The sequence below is a fragment of the Diabrotica undecimpunctata genome, chromosome 8 (genome assembly GCF_040954645.1).
Source record: "Diabrotica undecimpunctata isolate CICGRU chromosome 8, icDiaUnde3, whole genome shotgun sequence".
Classification (NCBI taxonomy): domain Eukaryota; kingdom Metazoa; phylum Arthropoda; class Insecta; order Coleoptera; family Chrysomelidae; genus Diabrotica; species Diabrotica undecimpunctata.
The window spans coordinates 143325599-143350513 of NC_092810.1; the positions used below are offsets into that span (position 1 = coordinate 143325599).

Sequence of the window (24915 nt, forward strand, 5' to 3'; positions counted from 1 at the left end):
AGGCAGTGAAGACGAAGACCCGGATTTGGAAATTAGACAAATGAAAAGGTGCTACGAATACAAATATTTGGGAAGTATTATCTGCAGTAAAGGAACAACGGAACGAGATATAGACTATAGAGTGCAACAAGGCAGGAAGAGTGTTCAAATTCTGAATTCGATACTTTGGTCCAACAAAGCTACTATGAAAACTAAAATGACTATCTACAAAGTAATTGTAGAGCCCATTCTTACATATGGAGCAGAATGTTGGCAAATGACAGTAAAAGGAAAGAAAAAAGTTGCCGTATATCAAGAGTAGAACGTATACCTAATTCTGAAATTAGAAGAAAAACAGATAGAGTACATACAACTTCTGAAAGAATAGAAACTAGACAGTTAATATGGTATGGACACGTACAGAGGATGAAAGACAAAGCCATTGATGAAGACACCTGGATAGATAGAAAAAGATGGCGATCGAAATGCGGGAAGCGGCAGAAGCTGTAGGATCCCCGCTTATATATATATATATATATATATATATATATATATATATATATATATATATATATATATATATATATATATATATATATTTTCATAGAAAGTAGAAACAATATTACGGTTCATGGAAAGACTTCTTATCGATGGAAATGTAGAAGGCCGAAGATAACGAGCAAGATCCACAACAAGATGGATCGACCAAATTACCAGGATGTGCAAAAGACACTATGCATGAGTTAAAATAAATGACCAGAGACAGAGATCTTTGGAGACGGACAATACACGAGATCACAATGACCACTATACTCCCCAAGAGGGTTGGGGGGGGGGGGGAGGAGCAGGACTGAAGAGAGATATATTATTATAATCTGGTATTTTAGATCAATAAGCAATTAAGGTTAAGAAACAATTACGCTTTAAGGTTTAACCAGTGGTGTTCCCTTATTTCATATTAAGTTTCTATATTTCTGGCCTTCGTCGAGAATTGAATCTTGTAACCTCTAGATTTTTCACATCAAAGTTAGTGCGCTGGCCGACTATAATCGCCCGACTATATTACATATATATATATATATATATATATATATATATATATATATATATTATTGTGATATTTAAAGTCTCGGTGCGCCAAGGAATAATTAGCTAATTAATTTTTGATTAATTAAAATTATTTCAATGATGTGATTATGACTCTATCACAATTTTTAATTCTTTTATCTCAGGGTTAAAATTCGTGCTTCAATATCTATGCTATTACATGTGAAAGGTAAGGTCCAGAGAATACCGGAATAATAAAAAACACATATGATCTAACACTATATATTGAAAAAAATTAATGAAATAATTCACACTCAAAAGTTTTCAATAAACAAATCTCATATAAGGATTCTCAAAATTTTGTTCTCCGTACGTGAACAATCAAAATTAATGGTACAAACAATATTAATTGAAAACTCAAAATCCAAACTATTCTAACTCTCCTAATCAAAATATTTATATCCTTTCTAAATTACGTGTAAAAATTGTGTTATCAATAAAAGAAAAAAAAACTGCAGAAACAAAATATCTCTCTCTGATGATGAGTGGTCCAAATCCTTGTTCCTTGTAGACTATATTATCTCCTCCCAACCGCTCCCTATGTAATCAGCAATCGTACAGCAGATTGTTGCAAGTATATCGTCTTTAATGATCTCCTTCAAAAGCACAACTCATTCAAATTATGATAGCCTTTCTCCTCTCGATAAACTGAATCTCTCGTTGGCCCGAGTGAAAAATGACTCTTGGAATATCTTCTCTTTACGATAAACTGAATCTCTCGTTGGCCTGAACAGTGACTCTTGGAATATAAGTAGGAAAATATGACTTACAATATTTTGCTGCTCCAGCTTCTGTCAGATACACTAACTCCACAAAAACTCACTAACATTCAACACTACTGCTTGCTACCTCTCAGGAACCGCCAGAGAACAATCCTTGTTCCTCTTACAGATTTGGAAAACCAACTGACTGCTATCTTTTCTCTCTCCTCAATCTCGCTAAACTTTCTCCCACACACTTATCCCACCTTTTTCAATCTCCGCCAATCACAACTCGTCACAATTCCCCCATTTCTTCATTTCGATAACAAACAAATTTTTACCTATAATTATAAATTTCCTAAAACTTATTTACAAATAATATTTTTCTATAAATCTTAAAACTAACAAAAACCTCTTTCTAAAATATCTTCTATTGTCTTTAATCACTGCACTAATGCATTTGTAAAAACCCGTTTCAATTTGTCTTTTGTTTCACTTAAACTTATGCGGGTCACTCAAGTTTAACAAAGAAATGATTGATGTAAAGCTTACATTTTGTTTGGTACAGGTAATTCAAGGATTTAATAACTTTCCTTCTCCGAAATGTTTGTTGGATATTATCCTACTTATCTGAATTATTTTAATGTTTTTGAACTTTGAAATATTTTTAAACAAACCAATATTTTTCTCGATTTTACATATCATAACAATATATATATATATATATATATATATATATATATATATATATATATATATATATATTATATAAAAGTCAATACCTTGGTATAAAAGAATATACAAACTAAACAATTAACGCATAAAAACACTTGAAACATGAAACACATTCTAAACCAGAATGGTTTAAGAAAAGAGATGATATTTTGCTGCTGATTCGGTTCTGGAACATTAAAACAAATTTCTACAGCCTTTATTTCCCATCGTATAGCAAAAATATTCCACCATTTTTAATACCGATTCGGCCCTGGAGTATTAAACAAGTATCTTATACTTTTTATTTTTCATCATGTAGCCAAATATCGTAACTTGTTTTCAAACTTAATGTCACATATAATAATCACTGATTTAAATTAGTTACTTTTTGTGTCATTTACTTTTTGATCATCTCTATTTAGTATGCAATAATCAAAACAGGAAACAAAATATTTATAATGTTTTCTAGAACTTGTTTGTGTCTTCAGATAATTTTCACCTGAGTTGCCATCACCCTCTCGAATACAATGAATACAAACAAGAGGCAACGGTTTATAATCTGATTGAAAATCAAGAAGCTGCTAATATCTTACTGTCACTGACAGAAAAAGGGAGAAAAAATATTGACTTAAATCCTGCAATAACGCATATTTAACAGCTAAATTTAAATATTATGATAGCACAATATGATATTTTAACATGTACTTTAATTAATTCGTGTGTCAAATATCAGTTGTATATCATAAATCGGCATACAGGATGGATTGGAACTTAACGTATGTAAATATGTGTTTAGTAAACCTAATACACAATCAGCAATTAACCATCTACAATAGAAATAAAGTAGCGTATAGCAAAAAGATGTTCATTAGAATTGGTACCATCTTCAAAAGCTGAAATCTGCCTCTGAAAACGAAACGCGACATACCAGGTTTTTGTACAAGTAGGACAATTACATTTGTCCAGGTTTATCTGGTCCAGATAAATTAACTGAATGGATCTCAATAATCCGGGGCTTATTTTTTTTTTTGTTAAGACGTATAGATACTAATAACCTATGGTATGGAAGTTCCAAAAATTACATTTATGTACACAAAATGATTAATGTAACAATAAATCATTGAAAACTTTGTTTTCAAAACTTCCACAACATTAATGTTTGGGACCAACTCAAACGAAGAGTAAAAAACCTGCTCCAATAAATCATAAGCAGCTTCGGATGATGCTCATGGAGGAATGGGAAGCTTTTCCTCAAGACAACATCCAGAATTTGACCAATTCAATGCCAAGTGGAACGAAGAGTGTAATTCAAAATAGTGGTGGTAATACAGAATATTAAAAATCACGACTTTATTTTAATTTTTATAAAGAAAATAGCAACTGCTATATTAAATCATTTTGTGTACATAAATGTAATGTTTTTAAACTTTTTTTCCATATTTTCTTCCATATTAGTACACGTCTTAATAAAGCCTTGTTGACCATTCAGTCAAATTATCTGGGCCTGCCTTAGAAATTAGTTAATTTTTAAAAAATCTTATAAACAAATTAAATTTCGCGAAAACTATTCAAAAAATCTGGCCCATCTTTTGCACATAATTTAAACACGATAAGTCTCTTAAGTTCAGAATATGTAAAGAGATTTTAATAAATAATAAAATTAACAATATTCAAAAACAGCGATTTTGTTATTCATTTTGCAATAAATTTTTGTTTATTATCCGATTTTAATTTACCATATCACATTTTGCGTATCTTTTTCTTCTGAAAAAGTTGTCTGTTGACGTCAAATCTATAAATAGACAAGTTTTTAAGCTATGAGTAAAATAGTTTATTTAAAAATAGTTCCACCAAGAAATTGATGAATCCCTAGATGAGAGTCTTTTGTAGTATCTCATACTACACATTTCAACTGTCAAATTCGTCTATATAGTTGTGACGACAAAATTTGGTTGGTCTAAAGATACTTATTGGCGGAAAGCGGACCAGTGACTTTTGAATTTAGTTTTTAAAAAAATATCTCGTTTGTTCGCCAGCGCCAAGACTTCAGCGTGATAGTCAAAGACTAATTAGTGTTATACAGCTCATTCCATGGTTTTTTTCCTTTTGCAATTCTTTTTTCTATTCCTATATCGTCGTCAACCTTATTTGTTATTCTCACTTCCAGATATTAAAATTAACCTTTTCAAGTAAGTATTTTTTGTTTTTACAAAAGTGTGTCTAAAACAAATTAAAAAAAATCCGTACATGACATCTACCCAGAAAAGCTATCAACCTGTTGACCTCATTTAGACCGGGCTAAATCGTCCAGACGTTGCTAACTATTAAATAAAACCATTTTCATCTTCAGCGAGACGAAATAACTTATTTTGTTATGGATGCCGTGTTTCGCCAAGGTTGTATTTCGACCGTAATTTTTATTTGGGTCGACCTCCTTTTTTTCTTTCACAAAAAGTATTAAAAAAGTCATCACAAATATTAAATTGTACAACTTGACACACGTTTTAGACTAGACAGTATTATTAATAAAATTAATTAATTTTTCTTTGAAGGCACTCTTCAGTCATCAATATAATGGAAACAACTTCAAAAATTTTTTTAAGTAAGTAATTTTTTTAATAATTATTGTAAAATATTTTCATATCACCTTTTCTTTGGGTTCTCTGTTCCCTCTAGGGATGCACACGGGACGTCCCGTCCCGCACTTTGTCCCGCGGGACGGCCACCTTGTCCCGCAAAAACTGCACTTTTATTATTATCGGAATGATCTGGTAATTAAAGTTATACAAGTACTTGTATTATGTTTGTAACGTAAAAATATTTATAGAAACTAAAAAGTTTTCTGTTTCAATATTTCATATTGACGAAACATAATAATAACATAACATAATAATAATAATAATAATAATAAATGTCTTTATTAACAACAGATTAAATTTTCTTTACAATGAAATATAATATCAGTAGGGCGAGATTCAGTTTGTGTACCACTGTGCAACAGCGGCACACAACTGCTCTTCCACCTAACCCCTAAATACATTTCGTAAAACAGAAAATTTTAAAATTTTTACGACAATTCTTTTTGATTTTTTTCCTTACTTTCTTATGTGTCAGTAATTTAAAATTAATACCATTAAGAATCCGAAGCAGAATGGGATTTACTAAAACCATTAGAAGGTTGTTAAAAAACTGCAAAAAAAATTACAGACTTTTAGAAGGGGAAAAGTATGTCACGCTTCCCAGTATCGTCATGAACATAAATTTATTATTCGACTACCTCGACAAAAAAATATTAAAAATTAATACTGACCAAGACAATGACGAGGATTTCAGTTTGAAAAACTCTTTTATAGCAGCAAGAACGAATATTATATAATACAACAATAAAACAACTTGGTCGTACTGTAATCGATCCTTGCCACAAAAAGTTTTCGATTTATCGGAATGGGGCCGTTCCTTAAAACAAGAAACAGAGCGAATTATATAACAAATATGAAAAAAGACCCTCAACCTAAAGCAACAAAGAAGTTGGATCTTCTTCAGGGTCCTCTAGTGGCAAGGACATCTCAAAATTTTGTCACTTACAAGAGAAGGGTGCGCCTTGACGAAGAAATGAATTGATATCTAGCAGAAGAACGAGAAGACAGGAGCGTGGACATCTTATCTTGGTGGAAAGACCACCAGAATAAATTTCCTATCATTGCTCGTTTGGCCAGGAATATCCTATCAATTCCAACTACGTCTGCCCCAGCAGAAAGGCTCTTCTCCAGAGCCGACTTGACCATGAGGAAACAAAGAAGCCGGCTCAACGAGGATTCATTGGCTGCGATCCTTTGTGTCCAGTCATGGACAAAAGATAAAATATTTTAAACAAAGAAGCCAGCTCAGCGAGGATTCATTGGCTGCGATCCTTTGTGTCCAGTCATGGACAAAAGATAAAATATTTTAAACAAAGAAGCCAGCTCAGCGAGGATTCATTGGCTGCGATCCTTTGTGTCCAGTCATGGACAACAGATAAAATATTTTATTTTATCTGTTGTCCATAATGACGGGATAAAAATATTCTTCTGAGAGATAAAGCAAGGAAGAAAAAATGTCTATCAAAGGAACATTAAACGGAAGTTTGCAAAAGTGATATATAAAGATCAGTTGATAATAAATTGGGAGAAAAACAGCGCAAAATGTCAAGTTATGAAACTGTATCGCTGTATAATATCTGTCTTGTTGAAATGAAAGAATGAATGTGAACAATTATTTAAAAAAAATGCCGTTAGTGTTTACTACATCCTGTTAGACAAATATACTTGTACTTGTAAAGAAGAAACTAGATCTACTTAAATTACTATCAACATAAATATAAAAACAAATATATAGTCATTTAAAAAGTAGAAACAATTAGGAAGATTTAATTTTATGCATAGATTTATTGTGAAATTATTACACATTATAACCCTTCTATTTTTTCAAGGTCTAATATATATACAGTAAGGTCTCGTTTTACACGTTGGATACGTTCCACAGAAAAGCGCATATAAAAAAATTGCATAAAAAAAAGTATTGTATTGAAAAAGTAGGGATACGTCCCGTAGCCTTTTAAAATACATAAAACCCGGACAAAAACAAAAAGTTTCCAGAAATTAAAAGAAATGGACTGCATGCTAAATTACTTCAAATATCTGAAAGAAATTCATACAAAAGCTTAAAAAAACTGGTCCATATTTCTATTCGTTTTTGTGAATATTTATATTTATTTATATTGTGTCGATAATCAGGAAAACAGGGGAACCTGTTTATTTTACTATAGATAAAGTCACGTTGAGATGGCAGTGTACAGATATAGGATAACAGCGTTGCCAATTCTACTGCCATTGTAAGTTTTGCTACTTTTGTAAAATAAGCAGGGCCAAACTCACGGTAAACTAAGATATGTTTAGGTAAGCTAAAGTTGTTAATAGAAAATTCGTGAATGAAATAAATGGTAATAATTCCTAAAATGCTTTTATACATAATACCGCAGTTAATAGGGAAAAAAATATTCTACAGGTTTTTTAATGTTCTAAACGGTAGATAAGGGATAACTGATGATAATTCCTTGAAGAATTACAGCCAATTTTGCTTTGTTTATTTTTTAAAGAAAGATGAAGTTTGGAAAAAATCATTTTTTTGCCTATTTTGTTCCTCGTGCATTTTAGGGAAAAATGTTTCAAATAAATGTTGCAGATCTTAAACAGTTTTTTAATTTTTTAGTTTGTAAATTAAAATACATAAACAAATGACTGAGATAATTGCAAAAAACCCCTAATTGAGGCCCCTAGAACACAAGGGTGTAAGTGCAGTTGCTTATCACTTAGCAACTGATATCTAACAACAGGCACGTACTTTTGGCTTCAAACTTTCTACATTAACAACAATAACACCATCAAAAATTACATGTCATTGAAAACATGCTGAAAACTGAAAAAGTGCTACCTAGGTTTTTAAATTTATATCGAACTTTGAACAAAGATTTTTCAAAACTTTGTTTTTGGCACTTACACCCCTTGTGTTCTAGGGGCCTCAATTGTGCACTAATTTATTAAATGTTCATAACTTTATTTTTTGCATAATGACGTCTAATATAACTACTTGAAATTATGTCGATTAATGAGTTATTTAAGTGTGCTACATTTCAACCAGATCAACTAAATATTTTATTACCTTTACTGAGAAAAGAATACCCCCGAAAAACAATTTTCAATCATCTTCATTTTCATAATCTAGTTCATCTTCAGAGTCATCGTTTAATGAAATTCTAATAGGTTCAATGTCATCTTGAATGTTGTCTACTGTCCAAAAATTATTCTCCAATTTTATAACATGGTTGACGTAATTTTTCCAATGTCCATTGTTCTGTACTTTATCATAACCTTCATAAATCAATGTTTTAACGTCGTTTTGTTTGAAACTTGAATTCTTAGAGGACACGTACCGTTTCACTTCACTCCACACCATTTCTATTGGGTTCAGTTCACAGTGATAAGGCGGAAGTCTTAAGATATGTACATCTACGCGGCATTGTTCGTCACTGTGATTCCTGTATTTTTCACCAATACAATCAATTTTGTATTTGTCATAAATATTTTTAAATACATTAGCAGTTTCCAGAAGTTCATTTTTTAAGTAATCTTCTTCAAAATAAATGTCCTTTTCATAGAGCCACTCCTTAATTTGACGTTTCACCCAATATTGTTTGGGAAAATTTAATTTCCTAGAGTGATAAGATGCATTGTCCAAGATAATGACATTCTTTTTATTTTTTGGGAGATTCGGTATTAACATCTCTTCAAACCATTTTTCAAATAGATCTCCGTCCATCTCTTCATGGTAATCTTCAGCACCTTTTTTGGCAAGAAAAGTGATGTCAGCACCTTCAACAAATCCGTCTTTGTTTCCTGCATGGACTAAAACAAATCTTGGTCCTTTTCCGGTCGGAGTTTTTAAACCTGTGGTAAGTCCATTTACGAAAGCCTGTCGGCGATTTTTTATTGTTGTATCTTGCCATACTTGCCCATTGGTTATTCCAGTATTAACCCATGATTCGTCCATATAAATGATATTGGCTCCTTCGTTCCTCAGTTTCTTTATTTCCCGGAGATAGTGACGCCTCCAAGCGACTATTTCTTGTTTTTCTATTAATATTGAATTTCTACCTTGTTTGCCATATATAAAACCCATGTCGTGCAATAGTCTTCTCAACGTACTCTTGGAAAAATTCGGAAGATGCTCCATTTGCTTAATTTTTTCTAGTACTACGTCAAGGGTTGGAGGAATATTGTCCATAAAAAAACCGTGCACTACTTGTCTTATTCTAGACCGAGTTGCTTCATCATATCTATTCTCACGACTATTCAAATAACCGGTTCTTTTTTTTCTTATAGGAGTTACGAGTGGACTATTTTTACTTTCACTTCTATATCGGAATATCGTTCGCTCAGAGACTCCAGTCATAGCAGAAACTTCCCGCACTATTGTTGATACACTTTATCATTATTACTGTTTGATAAATAGTTAAAAACATTTAACACTATTTTTTTGCATTCACTATTTAACAAATTACCGTTTTTGAATTTTATTACACTCGCGGCCATTTTGACACTGACACGACACAAACGTCTGATATCAACTGAAAATTCTTTTAATGACTCTCAAGTATTTACCTGAATTTATAATTGCTGGCATTAGACAATAATTTTGAATTTATAAATAGGTATATTTTTTTAATTCTAAATTATTTTTTAATGTCTGTAACTGTAAATGCAGGTAGAGAAAGTGTGTCATTAAAAGGACATTAAGATCAAAAACGGATTATACAAATAATTATTTCATTTCCACGAATTGTAAACAATTTTGAACAGAAGATATATTTCCGAAAAGACCAGATTTCCGAAATATAACTTTCTATTTTTAAAATACCAACAGAAAAATTATATAATTAAAAAAATGTAGTATTTTTCCGTTTCACATTCATAAATATTTCCGAAATTATAATTCTTTTATAGGAGCCGGCCCATAACGTACGATTGTAGGTACGATTAAAAACTGACAACAATGTAGTTATTTCTGGCATATAGAAAGTACAGGCCTATCTCTGGAACGCTGCCATCTGAATGTGAATTATAGTTTAGTATTGTTGTCGAAAGTAAACTAATTATTTATAAACTTCGTCTGCAGGTGGATGTTTTCCTAAGTTGTCTTGTTCTAAAACGTGTTTAAAATAGCTTAATTCTTCAATACTCTTCCAGTTTAAATCATAATGTTTTTCTACCAATTTTCTAACATCAACTGTTTTTTCTTGTTTTACTTGTAAAGTATATTTTGGTATTATTCTAGGACAGAAACAGAACTAGGAAAGTAAATCTTTGCCTTTTAAAGCACGTGGTCTAAGAGATTTATTTAGTAAGAGCGGTTTTAACATCCTATCTCCTGATGTATTCCTACAAGCTATGTAATAATGTGATCTTTACTTGCTCTTTGTCCACTTGCAGTTTTTTCATCCTTTGCGATGTAAGTACGGTTAGGATTTTTTTCCAATATAGTTCCGTTTCATCAGTGTTAAATACTTGATCGGCACAATAGTCCCCAGCTTCAATAATTTTCGCTAGCTTCTGTCGAAATATTTTTGCTGCTGCTTTATCTGCTGTAGCACTCTCTCCTGTGATCTTGATAGTATGAAATGCATTTGTTTTTATAAACCCGATTAGCTATCTTTTGCTAGCCGAAAATTTTTTACTAGCTTGGGAAGTGGAAGTTGGTGGTTCTGACTGTTTCATTAACTCATAACCAACTCATAACACTGAAGAGATTTTTCCTGGATTTCTCCTCAATTCCTGAATTAGTCCTCAATCCAAATTGCGATGGCTCTTTCTGTTCTTTCTAATAATACATCCCTTAAGTAAGATGAAAATCTGGCGCTTAATTTTTGTACCAGAAATTATAGATTTTCTTATAGCAACTTCATTCTTTTTAATTGCTCTTACAGTTGATTCCCTTAAATTAAAATGTTTTCCAATTGCCGTAGATACTTCTTCTTTTCTTAAGCGATCTAAAATTGCAATTTTTTATTTTCAACGAAACCGATTGTCTTTGATGTTTTTTTCTCCATTGGGCCAAATAAAATCTTAAAAAAAAGAAAAAAAAAATTAGACTTACGATATTGAGATGGCAAAAACCCTTTCTGGTGAAAAATATAAATCTACTTGAAATCTTTCAATCCGAAAACGGTTAATTTTAAACAACTTTAACAACAAAAAATTTATTTTAAACAACTTTAAAACGAAGCACCCCTAAGAGGAAAATTATTTTAAAACAATAACAGGTTATACCTTTCAATGCGAAACTCGCAATGATGTAATAGGGACATCATGTAACAAGGATATTCCCGAATTGCAAAGGCTCACTTTACTGACAACTTGATGTGAATAGTTAACATTTAATTATAATAGTTAATAATAGAAATTTTTGGATGAAATACAAACCGCACAACTTTAAAATCGCTTAAAAATAATCCGCATAAAAAGAGACGTTACTGTATACGAATTCTATAAGCATGCATATCCGTTAACTGCAGGAGTACAAATATCTACTGTAAAAATACCTCTTAAAGCTGTGTCAATAAGTAAATGTTTATTTTTGACCACATTGGCTTTGATTGTTTCCTTTTTAAGGTATCCATTTATATGTATGTTTAGGAAATAAAACAAAAATTGTGCCTTAAAGTCAAAATGCTTTGTACGACATTTAACATTAAACTGAAGATGTAGATGAATTCGTATTACATATTTAATTTGATTTGTATAATTTGTTTTAAAAATAATTATCCAATATGTATTTATTGTGTCATATCGGTACAGGTTACGAAATATTGTCAAGTATACTAAATTAAAATATATACATAAGTATACTCAAGGTTCACTTCAATCTTATCTAGCGACACATTCGCATCAAAGTAGGTACTACGGATGTTCCGAAATCTAGGTAGCAACTACCTATTCTTCCTTTAAGATCCCGTACGAAAGATTATATACCCAATATAATGTATCTTTTCAAATATTAGATAAAAACTTCTTATCTGCCGATCTTATTGAATTTCTTTGGGTTACTTTCCCGGAGAATTAGTAAGGTCTTTTAGAGGTTTTAAAATGTTTTGGATGATCTTTATACGCGCTGTTAAACGTGATACAAAACAACCAAAAGATATATTTATGTAAATATTTGTTATTAGCTTGATGTAACAGTTATACTATTTTTATGTTCAAGACAAAGATGAATGTCAGAAATGTGTCTTGGAGTGAAAGCGTAAAGACGAAAGACCATCGCGAAGCAGCCCTTCAACGACGTCAAAATGTAGATAATTGCAGATCGAATTTCAATAAGTTTATGTCAAATTATGCAGACAGAAGAAAGTGACCTTATTAGACATGTACTAGTCAAGGGATACCTGTATACAATGGAGCTGTTTCATGGGGACTTAAGCTGCAGAATACCTAACCTATAACACTGTTCCTCTATTCATATTAACGAGCTCCTACTTTTCTTTTTTCCATTTGCTTGTCTTCTGTCTAACATAATAAATGTTAACTCCCTCACCATTCGGTAATTTATATTGCAATTGCTCACAACCAAGTTGTAGCTATGTTTTGACCGTATTTCTTTACGGTGCTGAAATGTGGTCCTTTATAGATACATCCCCAAAAAAATTGGTGGTTTTTCTATTTGGTTATATAGGATACTCAGGATTCACTGAAAGGATTAAATATCCAATAAAGAAATGTTAAGACGATTACAAACGACGAAATAACCTTAAATACGCTTCATTTCGCAGATGATCAGGTAGTCATCGCACAAGACTAGGAAGATCTACAGTGGATTGTGGCGTATTAGCTTTATGAACTTTTGATACTCCATAAAAATAAGGCTGTAATAAGGTGTAATTAAATTTCTATGATAATCAGGTAAATAATCGTTAAATTTTAATCAAATACTATCTATCCTGTTTTCCAAAGCCTTCGTTGGATCCTTTGTTAATTTAGTATAATGTCAGTTTGTTATTAGTTCTTTATATTGTCCTGACATTGAATTTTATCCGTTAAAACAATTGAATTTCCCATATTCTGCTGGTAGAATAATTATGGAGTAATCATGTTTTAAAATTCTTACAGCTCTTTGTGTTTCTTCTTCTTCCTCTTTATAAGCAATTCTGCTTGTTCATTGGCGGATTAATACCTCTATGGAAGGTTGTCACACCATCTTTTGCGCGGACTTTCGATACTTCTACCGATTGGTGACTTATCTCTTGCTATTTTGACGACACGGGTCTCCTCCATTCTGCTTATGTAGCTGTTCCATTCTTTTTTTCTTCTAATGTCTTCACTTCTCTTTAGATCTCTCAGCGTATTTCCTGTAATTCTTCTCAGTACTCTCATCTCTGCCGTTTCCAGTAGTCTTTGCGTTGTGGCTGTGTCGGGTCTTGTTTCTGAGGCATATGTCATTATTGGTCGTATTGTGTCTGTTTCGCCATATAGTGTTTGTTATTAAGGCATCCTGCCAGTCTATTTGCTTTTTGTACTTGATCTCTCACTTTTTTGTCCAGGTCTCCATAGCTAGACAGTGTAATTCCCAGGTATTTTTTTTCCATTATTTGTTCAATGCTGATACCATCAATTTCTATTTTAAATCTGGTTCTTTGCTGACTACTATTTTTTTGTTTTGTTGGGATGAGATTGTCATATTAGATTCTTTTGCTCTTATGTTAAATCTGTGGACCAGTCTATGCAGACTATCTTCGTCTTGGGCTATCAATATTGCATCCTCTGCTTAAAAGAGTATTTTTATTTATTTGTTTCCCATTCTGTATCCTCTTTCTTTGTTAACGCTTTTGATGATTTCATTCATGATCAAATTGAAGTGCATGGAGCTCAATGAATACCCTAGTCTTATTCCGCTGCCTATTTCTATACGTTCCGTAAGTTGTCCATCTATTCTGACTTCCATTTTGTTGTTTTGGTAGATCTTTTCGATAGTTTTTATAATATTTAGGGGAACTTCTCTATTATACAGAAGATGGATTACATATTTGATTCTTACTCTGTCAAACACTTTCTTTAGGTCAATGAGACACAGAAATGCTGGTCTATTATATTCTAGTGATTTCTCAGTAATTTGCTTCATAACGAATATTGCACCTGTACACGATCTTCCACTACAAAACTGTTGTTCATCTGCTTAGCTTATCCTATGATTTATTAACACTTGTAAAATTTTTGTTGCAAGTTTTAGCGTAGTATTTAACAAGTTTATACCTCTATAGTTTTCTGCCTGTTTTTATCTTCTTTTTTGCATAATAGAATTAGTTCGCTCATTCTCCATTCTTCCGGTATTTTATAGTGTTTTATAATTTTATTAATTAATATTGTAAAATTAATTTAATGTTTAATTAATTGTTCTGTCATTGCTGCTCCACAATATTCAGTAATTCGTTTGGTATCTCGTGTTTACCTGCTGCTTTTCTGTTCTTCAGAGTTTCAAGTATTTTCCGAACTTGCCGTACATTTATTTTAAGTTTTTCATTTGTGGTGATTTCTGGTGGTTCCGATTCTAGCGTCGTTTGTTCTTCCTCTGCATAGAGCTTTTTTAGGTAGTTAATCCACGTATCCTTTTCTATGTGTTTTGGTTCTACTAGTTTCTTTACCTCCGTTCTTTTCCCTCTTATGAAGAGCCATAATTGTCTTGTAATTATGGTATGCCTCTTGTGTTTTGCTTGACATGTATTTCAGGTAAGCTTTTTTCTTTTCTCTACATTCTTCCTTCACTTCTGTACAAAACCATGGAGTTCTTCGCCTTGGAAACTATTTATTTTTATTTATATTTCTTTCACCAAGAACTTCCTTGGCCGAGGCTAAGATATTAGACTTAATTTTTGCCCAGCTTTCTTCGACTCAATCACTTTCTGTGATATATATGTTTCTGCTTTTTTCGGTTATTCTTTTTTGGAATAGGTATCTTGTGGAGTCATCCTGTAAGCTTTAGACTTTTATCTTTGTGGTGTATTATGGTGTTTTGTTATCACATATATGTGTTTTCATTCGGATTTTGTACCAATTTATGATCGCTTCCTGTTTCTGTTGATGTTAGTGCTCTTACATCCAAGATTTGAGAGGGGCTGTAACTATGTATTTGACAGAATATAGTCTATCATAGATCTTTGTCCTCTACTGTTTTCAAAAGTGTACTTGTATTGTCCTTTGTGAGGAAAAATGTATTATTAATACGTATTTCGTTTATGCTGCAGAGGTCCGTCAGAAGGTCTTTCTTTTCATTTCTGATATTTTCATTATATCGCTGTTTTATTCCTGGAACTAGATCATTGTCAACATGGGCGTTAAAATCATCCATAATGATTATATATTCATCATTTGGGGTCTCGTTTATTACAGTCTGAAGGTGTTCGTAGAAGTTTTCCCTTGTGGTGGTATCTCTGTTGTTGTCTGGTGCATAGATTGCTATCACATTCAGAGGTTTGACATCCAGTTTAACTTTTACACTTACTACTTTTTCAGAGGTATATCTACATTCTTGTACTTGGTGTAAAAATTTTCTGTGTACTAACAGTGTGACTCCTTCTTTGGCTCTGGTTTCTTTCTTTTTGTGTTTGTTCTGTTGTTTTTATTAGACTTTTCAAATTCAATTTTACCTTACTCTATACTCATCTTTTTCATGGGTTGGTAAATATTGAGAGATTTTCTTCACTGATCTAATTAGGTATATCTAATTTCGGATTCTATGGATGAGTAATATCAAAGTTTAGACCTTTTGATAGTATTAAACTCTTCGTTGAATTTAAATTTGTATTTAAATAAAATAACATAAACGTCAAAATAAACTTATTTTAAAGTACAATTGGGCCTTATTCCGAATAAAAATAGTAAATTTTTTTGCTCTTTGTTGTACAATATTATAATATTGTCGAAACAAGTGTTTATGAAGGAGATCAACACTTATATTATCCGATTTATGTGGTTATTACTATTTTATTGGCGTGTGAAATATATTTATGTTAATAGACATGAATCTGGAATATATTTCTGCATATCATAAATTTCTATGTAGCATCACAACTGTGCTACCGCTCAAAACTAATTCCGCATACCACCACCGATTGATCTCGTAAAGTATCCACTCATATTCTTTCCATTTATTTATGTATCTAAAGACCATTATACAATTTAAATAGTATATATCTAAACAAAATAATAAAAGTACATACTTAACGCCACAACAACAACCAGATGAAAGTAGAATGCTTTTATTACAGAGAGGAACAAATCTACATACAAAAAATTAGAGACCAACATGTGCAGCTAGTCTTTTATTTAATGAGGAAGTAGGTACATTATAAGAAAGGGTTTTTAGAATGGTTGTGGCTACTGATACGTGGATCAGTACTTATTGAATACATAAGTAACTATACAATATCTTCTTCATTCCAGGCGCTGTATACTTCTTCTTTTTAATTTGTAATTTAGTATTATAATATAATTGCATAGTAATGCATTTCACTCTTATTTCTTTACACTATGTGCGTCATTACGCGGTTTTCATATACAGTTTTTATTGATTTTGTTTTGAAAAAAAAACTTCGTTTTGTTAGCAGCATTCCTCGTTTTTGACACAACACTACTTTCAAAAAATAAATCAAATAATAATAGCCATTAGCTATTAGTGGATATATGTTTAAAAAATGGCACATGGTTATTACGAAGAAAAGTAGTACCTATTTGGTGGTCTGTTTTTAGCACAGAGTCGATTCTGCGAGGTATGGAATTCACGAGACAGATCTTTTCGTGTAATACTATCAGTTCTCTCTTGTTACTTGGGTTTCAGTGTGATACTATTTTCAGCCTTGACCATAAATTTTCTATTGGATTTAGATCGGGACTATTTCCAGGAAGGAATTTCATGGAAGTCTTGGCTCTATGACAGGGCGCTTCAGCCTGCTGGAATTGTTGAGCATTCCCTTCAAACAAAATAGATGGCAGCAGTTTGACTTGCAGTATTTCTTCCTGATGGTTTTGCATTAATATTGCCCAACTCTAGTGGCCATACATGCCCATTCCATGACGCTCACAGGGTGCATCATGGTGACCGTAGTACACTGGGGCAAAAAAGGTCTTCCTCCGGTTGGCGACGAATAAACTTCCACTGTCTGTGTGTCAAAACCCAATCAATGCGTTTTTGCCTCCGTTTTTTGTTTAGGAACGGTCTCTTTCTAGGGATTCTTGCTCGCAATCAAATTTCATACAACTTTCTTCTGATAGTGCGGTCCGATATTTGTAACCCACTTGATTTGAGAATATCATTAATGTGAAGGTTACAAGTAAGTCGATGAAGATGTATGATGTTAGAAAACTGAAAGATCACAATGTTTTACTGAAGGTGAGCGAAAACCTCAATAGAAAGGTGCTAAAATGCAAAAATGCAGGAACTATAGAAGGAAAGTCTGACCATCATACAAGAGACCGATGAACTTATTAATCAGAGAAAAAAAACAAAGAAAATCTCCAAGAATATAAGAGAATACATACCATCGTCAGAAGAAAGATAAGAGAAGCCAAAGAGAAACAAAAAACAAAACAATGTTGATATGTTAACTTCAATGTCCATCGAAAGGTGAAGGAAATTGCTGGAAAGTTCCGACAACGTAACAGCGGAAAAATAACAGATGATGAAGGCAATCTTGCCGTAACCAAAGAAGATAAAAAGAAAGTATGGGAAGAATACTTAGAGAAACCTTTCCACGACCTTAGAATAATACAAGAACCCACCATTAAGGAAAATTCAGGTCCCGAAATCCTACCAGAAGAAATAACGGCAGCCGTCAGACAAATGATGGATGGAAAGGCACTGGGACTTGATGAAATTCGTGCAGAACTGCTGAAGCTATTAGATGCAGAACAAATAAAAATAATAACTGAAATATTTAATGAAATATACAAGGCAGGGAAAATATCGTAGAGTGGCTCAAATCGGAGTTCGTACCATTACCCAAAAAACCAGGAGCAAAAGTTTGTGAAGACTCTAGGACCATAGCCTAATGAGCCATCTGCTGAAGCTGTTTTTAAAAGTCATCCACAAAAGAATTTACCGGAAATGCGAGGAACAAATTGGGGAAACTTTATTTAGTGTGCAAGTATTGTTTCAGAAATGTAGAGATGTTTTACATGCCTGATTGACTACAAGAAGGCTTTCGATAGAGTCGGACATGAACAAGGAAGTGCTGAAGAAGACACAATACCCAAGGGATTAAATGTCACATCGGAAAGGCAAAAAGTGCATTATTTATGAGCTCTGTGTTCATGAGCCATGTCCTCACCCTAGAAAAAAAAATAAGGCTCCTTAAATGTTACGTGTACTCAGTGCTTTTGTACGGAGTAGAAACGTGGACATTAAAGGCGGAAACTCTATCAAAACTTCAGGCTTTTGAGCTATAGTTATACAAAAGGATCCTGAAGTTACTATGGACAAAAAAGTATGAAAAAAATGAACGATATGTGTCCACACTGTAAGGAATTTAAGCTTAAAGGTCGATAAACGGGTCATTTCACCTGCGATTATCAATAGTCGCTAAATAAATAGAAATTTAAATGTCGTAACTTTATATAGAAATCTTAAATTTTGCTTTATTCAGATCTTCTATACTTTGCTACTTCTACGAGTGTTATTCTGGCAACATGTCGCAGTCCCGTCTTTTTCTTTTTAGCATCTTGTTATAAATTCGTAGACACTCCCAATGCAGTCCGCTCAAGCTGTTCACAAGCTGGTTGTAAAATAGAAAACATTAAATTTAAAGAGAACAGAACATAAAGAATTGTATCTTTAAAAATAAATGTACAAATGACTAATTTTAAATTGAACTCAAAATATTATTATAAGCGTGAATAGTCAACAGAATAAATCATTAGTACACAAACTTATTTTGCATAATAAAAACCACCACAGCTATTTTGTTGTATAAACGATGATAATAATTAGTATTTAAAATATTTAACTTGAAAGCACAAAGACCCAATAGGCATTAACTACATGACACCTGCACACACGTTTAGCCCAAAATTTAACCGAATAAAAAATTTTAACAGCTGAACGAACATTTGTTGATATGTCAAAAGTGACGAAAACGTGACCGATAAAAGATCAGTTAACTGGAAGTTAAAAATTACTTACGGATCAATAAAAATTTTTAAAATTAATAATTTCAGGACAAATAAACAGTTGACAAACTTACAGGTAGAAAAAGAAGAACCGCGCACATCCTTAAAATATGGCCATAATTTCATCGGAAAAATCAGTCTGGTGAACAATTAAAAAGCGAGGTTTAGATCTTGATCAATTCCTCATGGTCATTTTGTCACATGAAGTGCCAGACCTCCTGGGCGCAGCGTGCCCTGCCAGCCCACCTACCTTCACATGTTTTATTATCGTTCACTTGTTCCTTTTATTTCACACAATCTCACCGGCCGGGGAATTAATAACTTTACAACTTTATATCAAGTGGGCTTATCTGAGAAAAATGATAATTGCTTGTCGCAGACCTGAAAACTACAAGAATCGTTTAGATTTTTACAGGCTGTTTATCAAGTTGGTCGTGAAACACGCCTTATGCTAAAAGACAAACTACCGACATCAAAAATATCAGTAGGAATTGTCAGTGATTTGTCAATAAGAGATTTTGTCTTTAATGATTATCAGATATACTATGGAATACATTTTAAGGTATAATAAATGCCATAATTAATTAAATTAACAATTATTATTTTCTTATTAATCTCCCAACTTAATTATTTATTATTATTAAATATGTTACATTTAATCAAAATACAACAACTAATAAAACGTGTTTTGGTTAATCTTACTACTGTAAATATCCAATTATATTTATGTAAAATTTAGTGTAAACGATTTTAAATTTTTTTACTGTTTTCTATATTTGCTTTAAATTTGTTACCATTATGGGATTATTTGTGCTTTCCGTGTGATCTTCGCACTCATTAGTTAACTCTTCTATCACATAAGCCGTGTATCATTGTAATTTAGTTTGCTTAAAACAATCTTAGTTTTGATACTCAGAAGTAGAAGTGTTAATAAACTTTATCTCAATACTCCTTATACCCCCTGCAGGGGTAGCGGGATCTATTAAAACCATTCTAGTTTTTTTGTGATTTGCTATAGGTTCTTCTAATTCATCTTTGATGTTGGTTTCTCAGATTTAACTCAGCCATTTTGGACACGGAATTTCTTATTTATTAGCTTAAAAAAATTTAAAGACAACATAAATAACTGCCGTTATATCTTCGAAAGAATAATACATATGAACATCACAAGAGACTACCAAAAATTAAATGTCATCTATCTATAGCTCCGAGGACTGCAAACCTAAGGAGGAACGAGAGGCACTCTACGAACAATTACAAACCATCCTGGATGAAATACCTCATGAAGAACCCTTAATTCTTATGGGTGACTTTAATGCACGAATCGGAAATGAAATACATGGCTAATCTCTGTGCTTTTAACGAACTGAGAATCCGAACTTTAAACTTAGCAGACGCAGGAAGTGAACACAAACTTCTTCTTCTTCAAGTGCCATCTCCGCGGCGGAGGTCGGCAATCATCACAGCTATTCGGACTTTTGAGACGGCTGCTCTGAAAAGTTCAATTGATGTACATCCGTACCACTCTCTCAGGTTGCGCAGCCATGACATTCTACGCCTCCCTATGCTTCTCTTTCCTTGGATCTTTCCCTGCATAATCAGTTGGAGCAAGGTGTATTTCTCTCCACGTGTAATATGTCCGAGATATTCTAACTTTCTTGTTTTTATTGAATTTAAAATTTCCATTTCTTTGATCATCCTTCCCAGAACCTCTTTGTTTGTGACGTGTTCTGTCCATGATATTTTCAGAATTCTTCTGTACACCCACAGCCCAAATGATTCAAACAGACCCACAGCTCAAATGAACACAAACTAGTACTAGCAAAAATAAAAATGAAAATAACACCAAAACATTTTCTACAGCAAATCATCGAGGACAAATTCAATGTAGAATCATCGTGGAACAACTATACAAGAGAAATGTATCAAAGGAGGCTAGCACAGAAAATACAGCTGAAACAAATAGACGACATCCAAGATATAAATGCGAGCTGGGAGAAAATTAAAATCAACATTGAAGAAGCAGCAACAGAAAACGCAAAGTCATACTGAACAAAAGAAACAACAACAGCACACCATGCTTCAGAAACGAAGCAAAAGAGAAATGTAAAGAGAAACAAGAGGCCTACACGAAGTACAAAACATCAAATACTCCAGAATCCCGAGACACGTATAGAAGAATACGAAGTGAAATAAAACAGTTGGCAAGAAAAACAAAAAATGGACACTGGAAACAGTTTACAAAAAGGATAGAAAGCTACTTCTACGGTACACAAAAACAAATATGGAGATTCATAAGAAACTAACAGAAAGAAGTGGCAGAATTGAAGGAATGCAATAACATACCAGCAAACGAATGGGAAATATACTTGACGGAACTGTTTAAAGGAAAGGAAAATAATAATCAACACAATAACGTACCTGAACTAAGACACGAAATAGAAATCAGTTTTCAGGAAGTAGTGCCATAAATTCACTCAAAAATAGAAAGTCACGAGGACCAGATGGAATAACCAACAAGCTTATAAAACACGGAGGACAAAGTATAACCCTAGAGATGACAAAACTTATAATAAAACTAATATTACACTGCAAGATACCAGACGCATGAAGAAATAGCATAATGACACCAATGTCCAAGAAAGGAAGACCCCAACAATTATAGAGGTTTAAATCTACTAAACACCATACTTAAACTTACCACAAAAGTCCTAACCAACAAAATCAATAAACTAAGAACTTTATCAGATGAACAACAAGGATTCAGATCCGGAAGATCATGCGTAGACGCCGTATTTGTACTAAGACAAATCACAGAAAAGACCATCGAGTCCAATAAACCAGCATATCTATGTTTTATAGACCTGACAAAGGCTTTCGATCGCATCCAAGTCGAAGATGTCTTACACCTACTGTATAAAAGAAACATATCAATCAATATTATACAAACCATCGAAAACATCTACTTCCATAACCTAATACAGGCAAAGATAAATGGAAAATTAACACAGTGTATACCAGTACAAAGCGGAGTCAAAGAGGGTGACTCGTTAAGCCCACTTCTTTTTAATATCATAATGAACGAAATAATACAAGCAGTACGTAAAAGTCATGGCTACAGAATTGGGAACAAATAAATTAAAATATTATGTTATGCAGACGATGCCGCATTAATCGCCGAGACAGAAGACGAGCTCCAAAGGTTAACACACATCTTCAATACAACAGCCGGGAAATATAATATGATAATATCAACAGAAAAAACCAAATGTATGACAACATCTAAATACCTGTTACGATGGAAAATCAAAATTGATGGGAAAATAATAAAGCGAAAGCAAGGTTTAAACTAGTTACGGAGATGTTGAAGAAGAACTACGACAACAAAGCTTCAAAGCAAGTAAAGCGGCGGGATCTCTTAATGACACAATCACACCTCAGACAAGACACAAAAACAAGAATCTTTAAAGCAGCAATTAGACTTATATTAACATACACGGTAGAGACACGATCTGACACATCTAAAACAAGACGACTACTAGAAACAACAGAGATTAATATTATGGAAAAGTCTGTTGTATAGGGAAAGAAGCGAAAACATAAGAAGAGCATGCAACACAGAAGACATAAATGGATGGGCGACAAAACGGAAATAGGAGTGGAATGAACATATTAGTAGAATGGCAGAGGATAAGATAGTATGAATAGCACGAGACAAGTTACCAAATGGACGAAGAAGTATTGGCAGACCAAGAAAAAGATGATGCGATAATTTAAACAATTTAGGAGGCTAATATTGAAGAAGAGACACGCTTTAAAGCCTACATACAAGAAGGAAAAAGAAGAAGAAGTGACGTATGAAAAATCAAAATTATAAGCCTATACCATAAACTGTTATGTTAAAAATCTAATTATGATGTTACTGTTTTCTAATATCTCAATGAAACACCTATCACTGATTTATATCTTGTTAACAATATCGTTATAGAGAATAACATTATATACATACATCCACTTTAAAAAAATCTACTTTGTCATGAATGAAAATCTTTTTTATTTGTTTTTGTAATTTAAACGCATACAAAAATTAAAAACAAAGAAACTTGATACGGCAAATTGAATTACAAGATCGAATTACAATGATTTTTATAGTTGCTGCACAACTGATATCTTGGAAATTAAAATTAGAGTAAGTAGTAGTAATATCCAATCGCGAATGGTTAGGTTAATGTTGATAGGCGTTTCTAGGTTCCCACTACACTGTCTCTTTTAACCGCATCCGGAATTATAGCTGTGGGAATTCAGAAATGGCAAATAAAACTAGTTATGACCTTTTATGTGTAAATTGCATTGAATTTTTCTAAATATATATTTTTTATATACCATCAGAAAAATATGAAAATACAATATTTAAATTTATTTTCATAAGCATTCCCTTATATACGAGTACAATAGAGGGTTCTGACTTCTGAGTTACGTCGATCTTTCTGAAAATTTGAAGTTAAAATCGTTATCTATTAATTATATCAAACTTATGTCTTATTAATACGTCTGAATATCCGAGCATTAGTTTATGTTACGCAGGATTGAGTATTAAATATCTTTTATAAGGCGATAAAAATTTTTAATTTGCCATTTTCCCTATGTTTTTAAACCAATCATCTTGGTATATTTGTAGAAGCCAGTGTACTTGTTGAAGAATAGGCACAATTGTAGTGAAAGATGATTACACAATTACTGTAACAATTGGTCAAAATAATTGCCATCTTGTGCAATGCTTCTTCTTCTTCTTCCTTGTTGTATGTAGGCTTTACAGCCTGTTTCTTCTTCAATATTAGCCTCCTAAATTGTTTAAATTATCGCACCATCTTTTTCTTGGTCTGCCAATACTTCTTCGTCCATTTGGTAACTTGTCTCGTGCTATTCACCCATCCATTTATGTCTTCTATATTGCATGCTCTTCTTATGTCTCCGCTTCTCTCCCTATCTTACAGACTTTTCCCTGATATTCGTAGGTACCTATATTTTCATCTCAGTTGTTTCTAGTAGTCGTCTCGTTTTAGAGACGATCTAATTACTGCTTTATAGATTCTTGTTTTTGTGTCTTATCTTAGGTGTTTGTTCTTCCAGATTGTGTCATTAAGAGATTCCGCCGCTTTACTTGCTTTTATGCTTTGTTATCGTACTTCTTCAAAATCTCCGTAACTAGTTATATCTATTCCCAGATATCTAAACCTTGCTTCATGCTTTATTATTTTCCCATCAATTTCGATTTTACATCGTAGTGGGTATTTAGATGTTTCTGTAGTCATACATTTGGTCTTTTCTGCTGATATTATCATATTGTATTTCTTGGCTGATGTATTGAAGATGTATGTTAATATTTGGAACTCGTCTTCTGTCTCGGCGATTAATGCGGCGTCGTCTGCATAATATAATCTTTGGATTTCTTTGTTCCCCATTTTGTAACCATGACCTTTACGTACTGCTTGTTTTATTTCGTCCATTATTATATTAAAGAGAAGTGGGCTTAACGAGTCACCCTGTCTGACTCCCCTTTGTATTGGTATACACTGTGTTAGGGTGCGTTCATTACGGAGACCATCGCATGGTATCGCCTATTATTATAGATCATAGCACTGACAGTGAAGTGAACGCTCGCATTTAAA

General features: G+C 32.7%; 1 protein-coding gene across 1 annotated transcript in view; it reads right to left on the minus strand.

The window, feature by feature from the left end:
• eya (eya transcriptional coactivator and phosphatase 2) overlaps positions 1 to 24915 on the minus strand; it is a 179324-nt gene that overhangs the window by 57241 nt on the left and 97168 nt on the right. The window lies entirely within an intron of this gene.